The 17278-nt window shown below is 44.5% G+C and overlaps 1 protein-coding gene across 1 annotated transcript in view; it reads right to left on the bottom strand.

Annotated features, from left to right (window-relative positions):
* The window catches only part of PCTP (phosphatidylcholine transfer protein), a 114064-nt gene extending 97721 nt beyond the window's left edge, over positions 1 to 16343 (bottom strand). The window contains exon 1 of the mRNA XM_081110812.1: positions 16207 to 16343. The gene's annotated coding sequence lies outside the window, so the exon portion shown is untranslated. The remainder of the gene's footprint in view (positions 1 to 16206) is intronic.
* Between the last annotated feature and the right edge of the window lie 935 nt (positions 16344 to 17278).

Raw genomic sequence — 17278 nt, 5'->3', positions numbered from 1 at the left:
ATCTATGTTGTGTCTGGGACAAACCTGTGTCTGTCTCATTCCTGTCTTTAATTTACAAACCACTTCTCCATGGTCTGATAACCCCAACAACCACCTGGCCACCCTCTGCAGCTTCCGTTTCTTCCCATGACTCTTGAGCACAGACGTGCTAATAATGTAATAGCAATGTATATCCCTATTCTCTTTCCCCGTTATATCTTGCTTGGTTTATATTTTTGAATGCCTTTTTTGTTTTTAAAAGGAACTGGCATCATAAAATATGTTTAAATCATTAACATGAAATGAAATAGCAGTTAGGCACGAACAAAGAAAGGAAACCCAAAGCTTAGGACTCTGCAGATATTGATCATAAAACTTTCCTCTGAATTCACATTGGTCTATGACATCATTGAAAAAGCGCATAGCCCATGAGGCACCAAGTCCTTTGCCTGGTCTTACGTTTTGTCTCTGAAAAGCTTTTATTTTTTCCTTATTATTTTTCCCCTCTCTCCTTTGGTATGCTCCGTGGTTTCTCAGAAGTTCCTCAAGAAGAGTCTGTCCTGCCTTGTTCCTTCAGAGGCGTCTTCTCCAAACTGGTCATTAGCCTCAGAGAGATGGTCCATATTCTCAGTCCCACCAGGATCCACTATTCCCGGTGCTGCAGTGGAAAGAGCCACGTTTTGATTTCCTAGAGAGCTGAGTTCAAATCCAGGTCAGCTTGTGAGGGTGCCTGTGCCCCCGGGTAAGGCACCATGCCTTCTGCTTCCTTGCCTATAAAATGGAGGGGGTGGCATTCTCTAGGATTGGTTTGAAGTTCAAATAAGAGAGTATTTGTGATAGACAGAGTAATTCTTCCCTCGCCCCCCCCCGCCACCGCCCCAATATGTCCATGTCTTAATCCCCAGAACCTGTGAATATGTTAGGGTACATGGCAAAGGGAAATGAAGATTGCAGAAGACTGCAGAAGGAATTAAGGTTGCTAATCGGTTGACCTTGACATGGGAGATTATCCTAAATTATGTGAGTGGACCCAGTGTAATCGCAAAGGGGATATAGAAGAGTCAGTGTCAGAGTGATGTGAAGTGGGAAAAACAGAACCAAGCATCACTGGCTTTTGATGTGAATGAGGCCACAAACCAAGGAATGTGGGCAGCCTCTAGAAGCTGGGAAAGGCCAGACTCTCCCCTAGAGCCTCCAGAAGAAAATGCATCCCTGCCCACACCAGGAGGTCCATTTTGCATTTCTGACCTCTAGAACTGTAAAATATTTTCATTTGTATTGATTTGAACCACCACCTGTGTGGTAGTTACAGCAGCAACAGGAAACTGGGGTAGATAGAATACCCCTCCTTCAAGATGTCCACATGCTAGTCCCCGGGAACCTGTGAATACATATACCACCTTAGATGGCAAAGGGGAGGTTGCAGATGTGACTAAGGGTCTTGAGATGGGGCGAGTACCCTGATTAGCAATCAGTTCTATTGTCATAACAACAATCCTTGTAAAAGGAAGGCAGGGGTGTCATAGTCAGAGAAAGACTTATGACAATGGAAGCAGAGGTCAGAGTGAAGGGTCATGAAGCTCCAACAAGCAGGAAAGGGCAAGAAAACAGACCCACCCCTGGAGCCTCCATAAAGGAACACTTTCCTGACAGCACCTTGAGTTTATCCCAGTGAGACCCAGAACTTTGTAAGATGATAAATGTGTGTTGTTTTTAAGCCACTAGGTTTTTGTTAGTCATAATAGGAAACAGGTACAGTATAAATCCCCCTTCCCATTTAAATATCTCCCTTGATCTTTCTGTGACAGCTGAGCTCTGCAGTCAAAGGTCTGCTCTAACCATCCTCTGAGGTGCACCACTGCCAGGGAGCCCAGCCTTCCCAGGGGCGAGTCTCCGCATTGACACTCAGGTCATGGTTCTCACATCTGGAACTGTGGGCTCTGCCTTCAATCAAAGGGTTAGCCTTTGATGACTCCATCCTTGCCCTTGTCTATGCCCCCTTTGTTGCCTCAGACAAGTTCTGGAAAGAAGAAAGGCTCTCAGTTATCAGCATATTATCTCTTGGCACAATTTTTATCCATTCTTAAGAAGAATATCACCCCTTCTCCTTGTCACCTCTTGGGCACTCTGGAATGTGTCTACAGGTCTGAGCCCTTTGTCTTGCTGGCTCTCTTTCTTCCCTCATCATCTTGAACTTGTCATGGATAATGTTTCAGTGTATTTCAGATTTTCAATATTTAGCCTCACAGTTCTTCACCTCTTCCCCTTTCTTTTCCTCTGTTTGTTTCCATGCGTATCTAGAGACCTCAGTATTTTTTTTTTACTCACTTGAGAGCTTTCCTTATGCCGCCAGAAAATTCCTCACTTATAATTAGCAAGAAAAGAGACTACAGATGCCATGCTTTTGAGCTTCTCCTTTTATATACTTGCATTCTTTCCTTCCTCTACAAAATGTCTTGGCTTTTAAGAAATTAAAAGAAATAATTGTGTAGTGAGAGATTACAGTGGCTTTCACTTTATGTATCACAACTTTAATTGTCCATTAACAAGGAAAATTCTACTGGCTTATCTGCCAGTGAGCAAATACAAATTAGTATTACTTCACCCTTTTATTTACTCTGAAAAAATTTCAGTGTATATGTCTTAAAAATATTTTATATGCAACTAGGATCCTAAGATGCTCAACATCTTAAATTTGAATTCTTTTGGCTTTGTCTACTATTCTTCCCTTGGACTTCTATTTTTCCCATGTAGCAGGTCAGAACTTGACCTGTGTCCCTTCTAAATCTTGGCTTGAATACCAGGACAAAAAATAAAACCGGCCCCATGCATCTAGATCCCACCCCAGCAGCGACTTGTCTGTCCATATACTCTCAGCAGCTGGCTTAGCCTTGCCTGGGAGGGAATGGAATACATATTGTACCTTTGCCTCCACTCTTGTATCTGTTCTACTTATCTCACGCTCCTCTCCTGCATTCCTATCTCGAGATGTGGCTTAGGTCTGTACTTCATTCTTAGACACTGTCTCTTCAAATATTCCCTTTGCTTGTGAGCACACCCCATACTCTCTGGACCATACATTCTAAAGAGTAGGCAGCAAACACAGACAGAGTCCATTTGAGACACGTGGTCACGGAGACGAATAATCACTGATGTGCTTTCTAGCAACTAGGCAAGATCAGAAACTAAACGAAAGTGGTTAGTGTCCCTTTTCCTCAGGAATAAACATGGCCTCCCTGTCTCCTCGCTTCAATGCTTCCATCTGCAGCTGTCAGCGAGCATCCCCCAGGCTCTGCTGGAGATGGGGGGAGGGGGAAGGCTCAGGACTTCGATTATTCCTAGGATTCTAGTTTTCTGCTCTTAATCTTTCTTCACCAGGTCCCAAGAAATCTCAGTATCCCCATCTCCTCCCTCTTTCTACGTTGCAACATCTATGGCTGCTCACTGCCCACTCTGATTACTAGAGCTCAAACCATCTTCTCACGCTCATCACACACCTGTATTGATAAACTCACTTCATCCGCACGCTACTTGGAGAAAGAGGCAGCATGACCCAGACTTTTCAGCAAGTGAGTAGCTGGCCGGGATTAGAACTCTCCTCCACGCTCCTCCCTAGTGACTCTGTACTCTTCCCACTCCTAGGTGTGTTTTTGCTGGAGTGTTTTATTTTTAAACAGGGTATTTTAGCCAAGAAACGTGTGCTGGATATCTTCCACTTTGCTCTCGGAGAAGTTCCTCCACCCTGGTGGCTACAGGCAGCCTTTACCCTTGCCCTTGTCTTCTGGCTTCCTCTTGGGTTCAGCCAATGGGGAGGCCTGACCAGAGGCTAAGGGTGAGAAAATACAGGCTCACAGTAGTTGCATCCCCACTCCCTGGGCGCTGGGTCAGGGGGGTTAGTCGTTCTGTCTCTCCACCCAAGATCTCGGCTCCTATTCAGTGTCATCTCTCTCCTACAGCTCTCTGAGCTCAAGGAGCCACTCTCTCCTCTTACCCCTTCAGGTGTAGATGTGAGAACGGCTCCCAGCTATTGTTAGCTCTTGCCTGTTTCTCCAATCCCTATTGATGTACCTCCACCCAAACCTTAATACATAGTCATTTTCTTAAAGTTTCCTCTATTGCTCCCCCGAGGGTGCCCCCTATTTTTTACCAGAGCCAGGCCTGCTCCAGAGGCTTGTGAAGGGGTTTCTGTCTATTCCTTTCAGCCACAAGGCCCCTTTCCCCTGAACTCTTTTACTGTCCTCAGATTTGCTCATGGCCATATGTGACATCTTAGGAAATGTGTTTGCTGTGGTTGAGCTCCTGAGAAATGAGCAGGACCCCTGAAGATGACCACTGAGCCTCCGGAGGGGAATTCCACCACGTTCAAGGAGGAAATCCCGCCCCCACACATAAAGCACAGGACGGGCATTCACGGGCAGAATCCATATGTCAGAGTAACACAAAACGGGTGGTTCAGTAAAGGAAGCCCCTCCTGGACCTGCCTTGGAGAAAGCCAATGTCGGTACTGTAGCCACACAAGCCCTTCTAAGTCCCTTTATGAGAAATGGACTGAAGTGCTTGTTTTCTGTGGCCAGCATGAGTGATGAACCATGGGGTCTCTCTCAGGGAGGTCCCTATGGTGTGTGATTCCCAGGATGCATCCCACTGCCACAGTGAACACCCTTGAAAAGTCCTAAAGGAATGTCTCCAATGACCAACCAGCAATCTCGGGGATTCTCGAAGGCATCTACACCCCATCATCGTCCAGGGCCACATCTTTCTCCTCCCCACACTCTGTCTAAGCCACTTAGAAACATTGTCACTGAACCCATCTCCTAGCAATGCAGGGCCCATCCACGCACAAGGCCTGGACAATGTCCATCTGCCATGACCGTGACGCACTCTTTGAAAAAAACCCTGCTACAAGACAATTACCTGGTTTCCCCATTCTGACTCAGATAACTCCAATGTTATTGTTATTCTCTGAACAACTGCTTCAACTTCCCTAAGCTTTTCCAAGTCCTCTATTTCCTTAGATCCACCTTGCAAATCTATACTGTTGGCAGGACAACGGCTGTTATCCTGTTTTCACAGAGCGATGAGGAAACAGATCATGATTTAAGTTCTCAGAGCTAGCTGTTGGCAGGACTGGGATTAGACGTTCGGTCTTATGTGCCCTGCCTTCCCGTTCCCTCCTTCCCACTATGTTAACTTTCAACTCATGACATTTGTATGCATAGCTTATCAATGTTCTTATTGAAAGTGCCTAACAGGATTTTAATGGTGGTGTTATTCTTACTACTGTCATGGGAAATTCCAAATCAATTGTGTCTTAATAAGGCTTATAGCGGCGATTCTCAACCTGTGGGTCGCGACCCCTTTGGGGTCGCCTAAGACCATCGGAACACACGTATATAATTACATATTGTTTTTGTGATTCATCACTCTGCTTTAATTATGTTCAATTTGTAACAATGAAATTGGGGGTCACCACAACATGAGGAACTGTATTAAAGGGTCACAGCATTAGGAAGGTTGAGAACCACTGGCTTATAGTCTTTAAGTTAAACTTTATTTATAAAGCATTTTACCATTAGAAGTGCAAAAATATTGTGGTTAGAGTGTCAAAGTGGCCCACAAAATCCTGACACAGTAGAGGAAGCAGTTTGAGCAGGAGCCCTGAACCCTAAATTTGACTATAATCTACCCCTTTACCCAGGGCGTGAACCTCTGCACAGCCCCGATGAGCACCTCACTAAGGATGAACTGCTTCATGTCAACATCCCAGAGAAGGGCCCCACAGCAGCCTGTCCAAGGACTGCTTTCCGCTAAGTCACATATCATAAGCGGGTAACTAGCTCCTTGAGTCAGACCCAAGCTTCTTTCTTTGAACCTCCCACCCACAAAGCTGTCCAAATCATGTGCCCTGGAACCAAGTGACAAGGAATGAGGAAGCTGATGGCCACTGATTGCATGCCCCTTCGGTGATGGAGCACAGGGGATTCCATGTTGACGAGACTGGTACCTCTGCTAGAGACGCTCGCTGCATGTGAAAGATCTCTGCAGGAGCTGCAAGAGGAAACATAGCTGTGCCCTGTTTTCATTGAATTTAGAGAGAAAGGAAAAGAGAGAGAGAGAGAGAAGCATTGATTGGTTGCCTCTCATACACACCCCAATCAGGGATTGAACCAGCAACCTGGGCACGTGCCCTGACCAGGAATTGAACCAGCAACCTTTCGGTGCATGGGACGATGCTCAACCAACTGAGCCAAACTGGCCAGGGCACCACCCTTTATTTTTTTATTTTGCCATGCTCACCATTAGAGAGATGAAATTCAAACAGCGGCTCCACATACCCCCCAGCCTCCACACCCCACTTGGAATTCCAAGAGCTGGGGAGAGTCCCAAATAACCCTCTCTCCAGATCCGTTCCAACAATGGAAGCACAGCTCTTCAATAGCCTCTGCCCATCAACCATGTACCCAACACCGTCCGCAGCCCTGAAGTACGTTTCAAAATGATAACCAGAAGCGATATTAATAATGACTTGGCCTAAGCCAGTCTGGCTCAGTGGGTAAAGCATCGGCCTGCTGACTGAATGGCCCCGGGTTCGATTCTAGTCAAGGGCACGTACCTCGGGTGCAGGCTGCTCCCAGGCCCCGGTCAGGGCTTGTGCAGGAGGCAACCAATCGATGTGTTTCTCCCACATTGATATTTCTCTGTCTTTCCCTTCTCTCTTCCACTCTCTCTAAAAATCAACAGGAAAATATCCTCAGATGAGGATTAAAATAATAATAACAATGACTTGGAGGGGCAGAGCCTGGGGGCAGAGAATTCAATGACACAGATGGTATGTCAAATAAGAATCGAATACAACCCCTCTGCTTCCTAGTCACTCTGTCTGCAGACGAGTCCGTGACTCTTATCCTAAGGACGTCCACGTAGGCCAGTCAAACACGCCTGGCCTTGACGCGGCCCCAGTCGCGGGTTCTTCTGAAGGCTGAGAACACCTGCAGCTTCCCCCTCACTTATTTTAGCAACAATTCTGGAAGCAGCCAGAAGCTTACACCCGGAAGCCCTTTCAACTGTTTGTTGTGTTGTTGCTAACGGAGCCTGAGGTCTAAAAGGGGTTCCTAGGACGTGTTGACTAGTTATCTGCTACCCGGGGAGCCAGGGACACAGCGTGCGTAGGGGCTGCCCGGCTTAAGAGCCAGGGTCAGACCTGGTGGTTATTTAAAGCCTCCACCAACAGTGTCAATGTCGCATTGACATTTTTTAAAGATGCTTTAAGGGGCCAGGAGTAATGGCTGGCTGGTTCTGATACTTAACCTTACTAATTTGGGATTTGGGCTGAAATTATAAACAGCTGTTGCAACATCTCCAGATTCCTAGGCAAAAAAAAATAAAAATAAAAATAAAAATAAAAATAAAAATAAATGGGGGTAACTGAGGGGATTTGCCTTTGGCCTGTTCAGGATTTTGGTAGTTGAGTTTTCTCCTTCGGGAATGAGGCCCCATGGGAAGTAGGCTTAGGATTTCGATTACATTTGGGAGAAATGAAATGTTTTCGATTGTGAAGAATCCAATCCAACAAATACGTATCAAATGTCCACTGTGGTCCATGCAACTCAGAGGATTTACTAAAACTCCCAAAGTTTTGTAAATTCCAAAGACACTCACTTCCAAGTAGGGTGCCCAAAAGAATCCATTCTTCCTTAACCCATTCAGTTATTTCATCAGCTCTATTATGTGGGGCGCATTCTCTGTGCAGGCACAATAGTCTTAGATATAAGTACTCTTATCTGTTCCCAGAGGAGAGAACATTTAAGCAGAGTTTGAAGGATGAAGGTCATTTCACTGGATTGAGGAGGGATAGTGAAAGGATATTCTCGGGTATTCTGGGTAGAGATAAGAGTGCATGCCAGGCTATCTCCACCTGGGCACTACTAACATTTGGGGCTAGCTAACTCATTATCGGAAGGAGTGACCCTGTGAGTTTTAAGATATTTAGCCATTTTAAAACAGGCTCGATCCCCAGTAGCAGGTGTGTAGGAGGCAGCCGATCAATGATTCTCTTTCATCGTTACTGTTTCTACGTCTCTCTCCCTGTCCCTTCCTCTCTGAAATATATATTCGTATATATCCCAGCACCAATGAACTTACTAGCTATTTGGAAAAACATGTACGGAAACAGATACCCTATAATACCTGGCAGAGCGGAATAAACTTCATAATGTGACAAGACCCTTTAAAACAGTGGTTCTCGACCTTGGCTGCACATTAGAATCGCCTGGGAATCTTTTTAAAATCCTGATTTCGGCCTCATCCTCTGGAAATTCTGTTTCTTTGTTATGGGGTGGGGCCACAACATTAGTAACAAAGAAACAGAACTTCCGGAGGATGAGGCCCAGAAATCGGGATTTTTAAAAAGATTCCCAGGCGATTCTAATGTGCAGCCAAGGTTGAGAACCACTGCTTTAAAAAAAAACCTTGAATGGGACTGACAAGAAAAAACTGGAATGGCTTCGATGAAAAACACTTTCTGTTCACTTCCTATGGCTGCATAACTGATCACCACCCACTTAGTGACTTAAAGCAACAGCCATTGCTTATTTCACAATGTCTGCAGGTCAGACGTCCAGGCACAGTGTCACTGGGTTCTCCACTCCGGGTCTCACAGTCTGAAATGCAAGGAGCAGCTGGGCTCTTTTCTCACTGGGAGCTCCTGGTCCTCCAGCTCGTGTGGTTGTTGGCACAATCCAGTGCCTTGCTTGATGTCCTGGGGGTTTTTCTCTCAACTCTTAAAGGCTGCTCTTGGGTTCTAGAAGTCACTCTCAGGTCCTCGCCACTTGGCTTTCTCCATCCTCAAAGCCAGCAGCAGCAACAACCAAAAACCCCTCCCCCATCTGGATTTCCTTTTTCAGGAAGAGCCCGGTCTATTTATGGGGCATACCTGATTAGGTCAGCTCTACCGAGGAGACGCTCCCTTCCCTGAAGTTAATTGTGCCATAGAACATAATCTGACCCCCGGAGTGACTTTTGCATCATATTCAGCCGTCCCAGTCACACTCAAGGGGAGGGGATTATACAGGATGTGGACACCCCGTGGGAGGAATCTTGCAGACCATCTGAGAATTCTGCCTACCACATACTGCTAGCTACTCACCAACGTCTCCCAGAGCCGCAGGAACGACTCCCTTCCTGTCACCAACCCTGCAGTAGCATGTGTCTGGCAGGCTTTGAAGGTCTTCACTCTGCTCCCCAGCCAAGCCTCTGTCTGTCCTTTCAGGTGGCCTGATTGACACCGGGTCATGAGGATGACCCAGAAGATACACTGAAGGTCTAACTGTGCCCGGCATACTTTATACATATTGTCTCATTTGTCCTCGCCATAACCCGTATTGTACCTAGTGTTCAGGTGTTTTATGACTGCAAACTGAAGCTTTAGTCCTCAAAACCATACAGCTCAGGGCTAGAATTATTCCCAGCTCGGTCTTTGTGCCCATTCTCTCTCCACTGCACAACTGGAAAGTTGCCATGGTAACACCTGCCCCCCCACTCACTCATCCTCCAATGCTGCCCATGCCTTCTGCCTATGGGGCAGAGAGTCCTCATTTTGAGTAGATGGTCCCAATGTTAGCTCGTGTCTTTAATGTTGATCCTGAACCTTTCTTTAGCGCATTTAGAATTCAGAGAGCACAGCCAGAAAATAGAAGAAAGGGCTCATTTTTCTTTGGAGATTTATAGTTTTTATCTTCCAGGAACAAAGTACTTAATACAAAGTACATATTAATATTGTCTCATCAATACATATAGAATTCCTTGGCTACCCCTTCTGAGAGATGGGAGAACTTTTGAAAGCTGCAGGAATTCCCTATGAGGCTGGGAGATTCACACCCACGCAATAGAAACTGATTGTGATCATTCCTTCCTCACGTTGATATATTTTTTCTACTTGTGACATTTTTCCTTAAGGAGTTGACATCTTCAAAAAGAACTATAGAGCTATTGTTTAGATGAGCTATATTATCAGTGTGTTATTGTAATATTTCCAGAGAGGGTCATCTAACTTAGTGCTTCCCAGCCTCTCCCTGACCCCTTTCACATCACAGCAAACATAAAAAAATGATAAGATGTGGAAGGCACACTGGGGTGATTCGATGAGGCTGCTCACAGTAGGAGGCCACTGCCTTGCGGCTCTGAGCACTCACAGACCATTTCCGGCCCTGAAAACAGAACAAGACACTATGTCCACATACCTATAGCCCATCTGACACACAGACACTCTAGCTGGGAAGTTCTTCTCTATTCAACAGAGAGCGGTTAACCAATAATTGAGTATTGCCAGATATTTAATTTAATAACTACTTACTGAGTGTTTATAATGTGTCAAACACTGAGTCTAGGTGCTAGGAATACAGGGGCGAATAAAAGACTGCCATCACCCCCAAATAGCAGTCTAGTGTCTGAAAACATATACCCCATGAGGGTAGGAAATCATTTTCATCTTTGTGTGAATACATCTGGTTGATAATGGCCACCTGAAATACTAGTTGAGAAGGATCCCGAGGCCTCCAGGTACAAAAGGGGGAAGTGTGATCACTTAGCCATACTTGCCACATGGGAAAACAGGGAAAGTACCATAAGCATGCGAGCCACACACCGGCCAACCCTGTTCCTGTCACTGCAGTCTGATATTAAGAATCCATCGTAGGTTCCACTTCCAATTGTCACATTGTTCAGGTGACTATGTTGTGTTTTCCCTGTCCTCCCTGGTAATGACCATTGTGTTTAGCAATCAACAGCACTGATTTACGCAAGTGGCTTTCAAGTCAATCACTCCAGCGCTGAAAAACAATGGCTTTGAATGGAGTTATTTCCTGGGAGAATGTTAAACGTTTCCGAGTTCAGCCATCCAAGGAAAGGCGGCTCCCTGCATGTAAGGGAAGAGAATGAAACGTGTTCTGGCAGCTGGACCAAGATAAAGTGCTCGGACAAGTGCTGTAGCGGCCTGGGAGTGAATGGGAGTAACTCGCTGTTTCCTGCCTAAATATTGTGCTGTTGGATGCATTCAGCCGCCTCACGCAGTGCGCTTTTAATTACTGATATAAATCCTGATAGAGTCCCCAAGGGATCAGAAATAACCTTTGGCCATTCTGTCTGCAAACAATAGCAAGTCTGCAGAGGAAAGGTAGCCAGTGCAAGTGATTCCAAGGGAACTCCTTTATATCCGATTTATTGTCTAAGCTTCACACCACTGAGTGGTGGCCCGTGGGTATGGGTTCCAACCCAAGATCCTTAACATCCAAGGGCAAACTCTAAAGTCCCATGCTTCCGCAGACTGAAGGCTGGAGGTAAAGCCTGGGAAGGGATGGAATGAGGGATTAGACCTGACAGTGGAAGTGCTATGGTCTTAATTGTAATTGAAGGAGAAAAGGGCCCCTTATGTAGTACATACTGGGTACGGGTGCTTTAGATCTTATTCTAAATGTAAAGAAAATAACTTAATACAGATAAATGGCTTGTGGAGGTGCTCAAAACCATAGGAAAGGCGGACAGCACCTATTGCTCATATTTGTGGCATAAGAACCCAAAAGGCAGTTCTCAGATGTACATGCAAAGAGAGAATCGAGTCAGAAACAAATAGGTCACCTGAAATCTCGTCACCAACTCAAACAGGGTAAGGCAAAAAGAAAAGAAAAAAGGAAGTTTAAGTTTGTAGATAAAAAATGGCAAGGACCTATGAGAGCCCAAGCCAGATCTTTCTACCTCTCATCATTCCAGACCTGACTCCTAGAATGCCAGCCAAGACCAGATGTTGCCTACTCATCCCGTGTGCCCATGAGAGATATTCGTGAGAGATATTCAACGCGTATTAGGTTCTAACAATTTAAAAGCTTCTCGTGAGGCTGTCACTTTTTTATGTTTGCATTGATTTCAGAGAGGAAGGAAGAGGGAGAGAGAGATAGAAACATCAACGATGAGAGAGAATCATTGATTAGCTGCCTCCGGCATGCCTTGTACTGGGGATTGAACACGAAACCCGGGCATGTGCCTTTGACCAGGAATAGAACCATGACCTCCTGGTTCATAGGTCAATGCTCAACCACTGAGCCACGCCAGCCAGGCAAGGCTGTAACTTTCTTAAGGGGAATGATCATATGGATGCATAAGGTCAAACTCACTTCCCCATTCCATTTGATCTAGGGTAGTTGAAATTTCTTCTATTGAAAACATTGCTAGAGATTGAATTTCTTGCTTTCTTTTCAAGGGGCTAATTCTTCAAAAATAAAATCAACAACCAAAAAAAGGCAAACTGATTTCAGAGAGAAAAGAGAGTGTGTGGGGAAGACCCTGAGCATTGCATTTCTTTGGAGTTGCTTCTCCTCTGCCTTAGCCAAGACCCATAAAGTTGCCTTTCATTTTCAATAGGAATCTCATAGCAAGTTTACCCCCATCTATCACCAGTTCCAGAGAGTCATTTGTTTATGAAAAGAGTTTATTAACTGGATGTAATTGCATTCTCTTAAGAACATGGTCACCTCAACTTAGGAACTCTCTGTCCATTTATGTAATCTGTGATATGAATTATGATAAACAGAAACTCTAACTCTATGGACAAAGATTTGAACTCATACCCTACCTTTGAAAAGAAAATAAAAACATCCGCTTCCATAGGCATAGAAATTTTCAGGATGCACATGCTTTTCCAAATTTCATCACATGTAATCCTCAGCGTGATCCCCAACAATATAAATGAAGAAACCTGGGGCTGAATGACTTAGTCAAGCTCATTCAAGGCTAGGACTCTAATCCAGTTTTTTTTGGGGGGGACCCCAAATCTGGAGCTTTTCCCATCAAACCAGAGAGATCTGCAAAAATGTCTATAATCCCACCCTCCCTCTCCCTGGGAACACAGTGAATGAAGTGGGCATCGTGGCCATTTGTTATCTATGGGATACAAAGTGGAACTTGGTCCCTTCCACTGAAAATTAAATACAGACCGAAGAGCTGGTTTCCATTAACTGAGAGCAGAGAGAGAAAGGTTTGACTTACACAGCAGGGATTTGCAAACCGTAAGGCAGAGAGTGGAGGCAGAGCACGGAAAACATGGCGCTTTGGAGGACGGGGGCAGCTGAATCCTCAGAGGGGGATATCTGGCAAAATGGAATGCACTGGCTTTTCCGGTCTGGAAGACTATAGTAACCTATGCAGACACTGGCAGAGGCGTGTTAGGTCCTTTCAATCATTATAGGAATTCTGCGGCAGAGCAGCCAGCCAGCCAAGGGGGGTGGGTAGTGGGCCAGCCACATATCCTCTCTTACTCTTGGACTCTGGAGGGATACGTCCTAATACAGTGACGGCGAACCTTTTGAGCTCGGCGTGTCAGCATTTTGAAAAACCCTAACTTAACTCTGGTGCCGTGTCACATATAGAAATTTTTTGATATTTGCAACCATAGTAAAACAAAGACTTATATTTTTGGTATTTATTTTATATGTTCAAATGCCATTTAACAAAGAAAAATCAACCAAAAAAATGAGTTCGCGTGTCATAGGTTTGCCATCACTGTCCTAAAACCTTTAAGAACCACAGGCCCTCACTCCCAGTCTCCCCAGCTGTGGAAGGGGAGGGAGGACACAGGTAGTCAGAGCTGACAGGCAGCTGGGAGGTAATGTCACTTGGAAGTCTCCACCTCACTGCAGGGAGCCATGTCCTATGCTGCACCTGAGAACCAAGGCCTGGCGGTGATCAGCTGGTGACGGGACTCCCCGCCTACTGGGTGGGCCATATGGGCAGCTCTGAGTTCCCCTTGTCCCTGGGCAGACCCGAATGACCACCTGCATCTCGGAGACTTTGCCCAGGGGAGCCTAGGATGTTACTTCCTCCCCAGTGGAATTAGGCTCCAGATACGAATATCAAACCATTTCTTCCCCATCATTTCAAATGTTTCTTAAATGCTCATGACTCCAAAACTTTAGTCCAGACCCTCCTCCAGTGCTCCAGACCGGGGGGTCAGGAACCTTTTTCTGCAGAGGGTCACATAATGTCTCTATTACACAGTCTTATTATTTTTTTAAACAACCTTTGAAAAATATGAAGAGCATTCTTCTACTGGTCCTGCACCAGATTGGACCCTCAGGCCATAGTTTGCTGCTCCACACCTCCCTCTACATTCCTCATTTCTCCCTTTTCTACAATCTGCCACACTTTTTTTTTCTCAAAAGCAGGAAATCTTGCTGAAACCGGTTTGGCTCAGTGGACAGAGCGTCGGCCTGCGGACTGAAAGGTCCCAGGTTCGATTCCGGTCAAGGGCATGTACCTGGGTTGCGGGCACATCCCCAGTAGGAGATGTACAGGAGGCAGCTGATCGATGTTTCTCTCTCATCGATGTTTCTAACTCTCTATCTCTCTCCCTTCCTCTCTGTAAAAAAAAAACAATAAAATATATTAAAAAAAAAAAGCAGGAAATCTTAACATCTCAGTGCAGCATGATTTACAGAGGCACTAAATGTAACGCGGGGGCATGCTAAGTACCTGAGTATTTTGTAGTAGTTATCTATTGTTGTGAAGCAAACAACCCAAACATTTGTGGCTTGAACCCAGAACCAACATGCATTGTTATCATCCCCAACAATTTCTGTGGGTCAGGGGTTCAGAACCGGCTTAGCTGGCCAGTTCTGGCTCAGAGTCTCCCAGGAGATTGCTGTCAAACTATTGAGCAGGTTGACAAGCAGATCCTAAAATTGATTCTAGATGTTTGGCATTTCCAGGTAGACAAAACAATTTGAAAAAGAGCAAAGTTGCAGGAATTGCACATCCCAATTTCAAAGCATACTCTAAAGCTCTAGTTATCAAGGTCAGTGTGATGCTAGATCATAAGTAAATCCTTAGATTTACAGCCAATTGATCTTTGACAAAGGTGCAGGGCAGTTCATTGTGGAAAGGGTAGCCTGTTCAAGAAATGATGCTGAGAAAATTGAATTCAGACCCTCGCCTCACATAACACATGAAAGTGAACTCAACATAGATTTTAGACATAAGCATAAGAGCTAAAGCAATAAGACACTTAGAAGAAAATATTGGAGGAAATCTTTAAGACCTTGAGTAAAGCAAAAATTTTGTAGATATGGCATCAAACAAATGAGCCTTAAAAGGAAAACAAGAATACATTGGATCTCATCAAAATTCAAACCTTTAGCACTTTGAAAAACAATGAAAATGAGGAATCAAGCAACAGGCTGAGAGAAAATACTTGCAAAATACCTAAGGATAAAGAACTTGCATTAAGAATTTATAAAGAATACTTGGAACTCAGAAAGACAAACAACCCAATTATAAAACAGATCAAAAGATATGAGTAGATGTTTCACCAAAGAAGATATACAAATGGCTACTACACACAGGAAAAGACACTCAATGTCATTAGTCATAGGAGTAATATAAATTAATACCATTTCAACTCACTGAAATACCTATCATAAATAACAGACAATAACAAATACTGGCGAGAATATGGAGAAACAGGAACATTCAGACATTGCTGGTGGGAATGTCACGATGCAGCCACTGTGGAAAACAGCTTGGCAGTTCTTCAAACAGATAAACGTAGTTATCATATGCAATTTCACTCAAAAGTCTATACCAGAGGTCCTCAAACTTTTTAAACAGGGGGCCAGTTCACTGTCCCTCAGACATTCCACACATGCGTACGGTGGGCCCGGGACGAGTTGGCTGCTAAGCAGGACAGGCAGCGGCGGCAAAAACACCCGGCGGGCCGGATAAATGTTTTCGGCGGGCCGCATGTGGCCCGCGGGCCATAGTTTGAGGACCCCTGGTCTATACCCAAGAGAATAGAAAACACATGTACACACAAAGACTTTACATATGAATATTCATAGAAGCTTTAGTCACTACAGCCCCAAACTGGAGACAACCCAAATACCCAACAACCAGCAAAACAAAATGTTTCACACCCATTTGATGGAATACTATGCAGCAAAGAACATGGAACAAACTCCTGATACATCACATGACATGGATGAACCTCAAAAGCATTATATGAATGACTCTATTTATAGTAAATGTCCAGAGAAGGCAAATTTATAGAGGCATGGTTAGGTTGGTGGCTGCCCAGGGCTGGGAGTGAGATGGAGAATTGTTCAATTATGTAAAGTATACTCCAATCATATTATCACAGGGCAGGCTTCAGTCACTAGAAAGCTCAAATGAGGCTACAGGACTCACTTTCAAGGGGGTTTACTCGCATGGCCGGCCAATTGGTGCTGGGTATCGGTGGGGGACCTCAGTTGTCTGCACAAAAGGCTCTTTGAACGACTGCTCGAGTATCTTCACCATATGGCAGTTGTCTTCTTCTAGAGCACCTGTGACCCAAAGAGAAAGAATCAGATATCATCTACCCTATTAACTCTCCTCAGAGGTCAGAGCTACAGTGGTCAAACTAAGGAATCAAGAAAGATTCAGTTGCCAGAGAGGCGGAGGCGTAGGGGTTTGTATGAAATGGTGAAGGGATTAAAAAGTACAAATTGGTAGATACGGAATAGTTGCAGGGATGTAAGCTATAGCACAGGGAATACAGTCAATAATTCTGTAATAACTATGTATGGTACCAGATGGGTATTAGAAATATTGGGGCGACCCCTTTGCAAAGTGTGATTGTCTGATCACTATGCTACATACTTAAAACTACTCATAAAATAATATCGAATATAACTGTAACTGGAAAATAAAATAATAAATTCATACTAGTTGCTAAAAATAGAAAGATGTCTCAGATAGATTTCTTGACTGACTCAAAATTTCTCTGGAGGCATTTAATTAAAATTACATCACAAACTCTTTTGTTTGTGTTTCTTAAAAGCAACTCTCTTTGTTCTAGACTTGGGTTTCATGTCTCATCTATACAAATGAATAATGAAAACTGTTTTTACAGTGAATAAACTGGAGCTGCTGGTCCATGGACCACACTTTGAGCAACAAGGTTCTATACTGTCCACCCCACCCCATGCCACCCACCACACTCTGTCCCCAGGATCCCACACAAACATTTTCCCACTGACTTGATCCATAAAAATAGGCCTCTTGAGGAAGTCTGTCCCACCTAAGTCATCTATATGGCCAAACATTTCTGAGTAGAAATAGTTAATATCAAGTGAGTTCCTACTAAGTACCAGATACTTTACATATATTACTTCATAGTATTTTCACAACAACCCAACTTATTACCAGTCTCATTTTATGGGAGGAAACTGAGGCTCAAGTACTACATAATTTGCCAACATTGTGTGGCTAGCAAGTA

Source organism: Myotis nattereri, assembly GCF_964212035.1.
Source record: "Myotis nattereri genome assembly, chromosome: 16".
NCBI classification, from domain to species: domain Eukaryota; kingdom Metazoa; phylum Chordata; class Mammalia; order Chiroptera; family Vespertilionidae; genus Myotis; species Myotis nattereri.
This window is presented reverse-complemented; position numbering and strand designations above follow the sequence as displayed.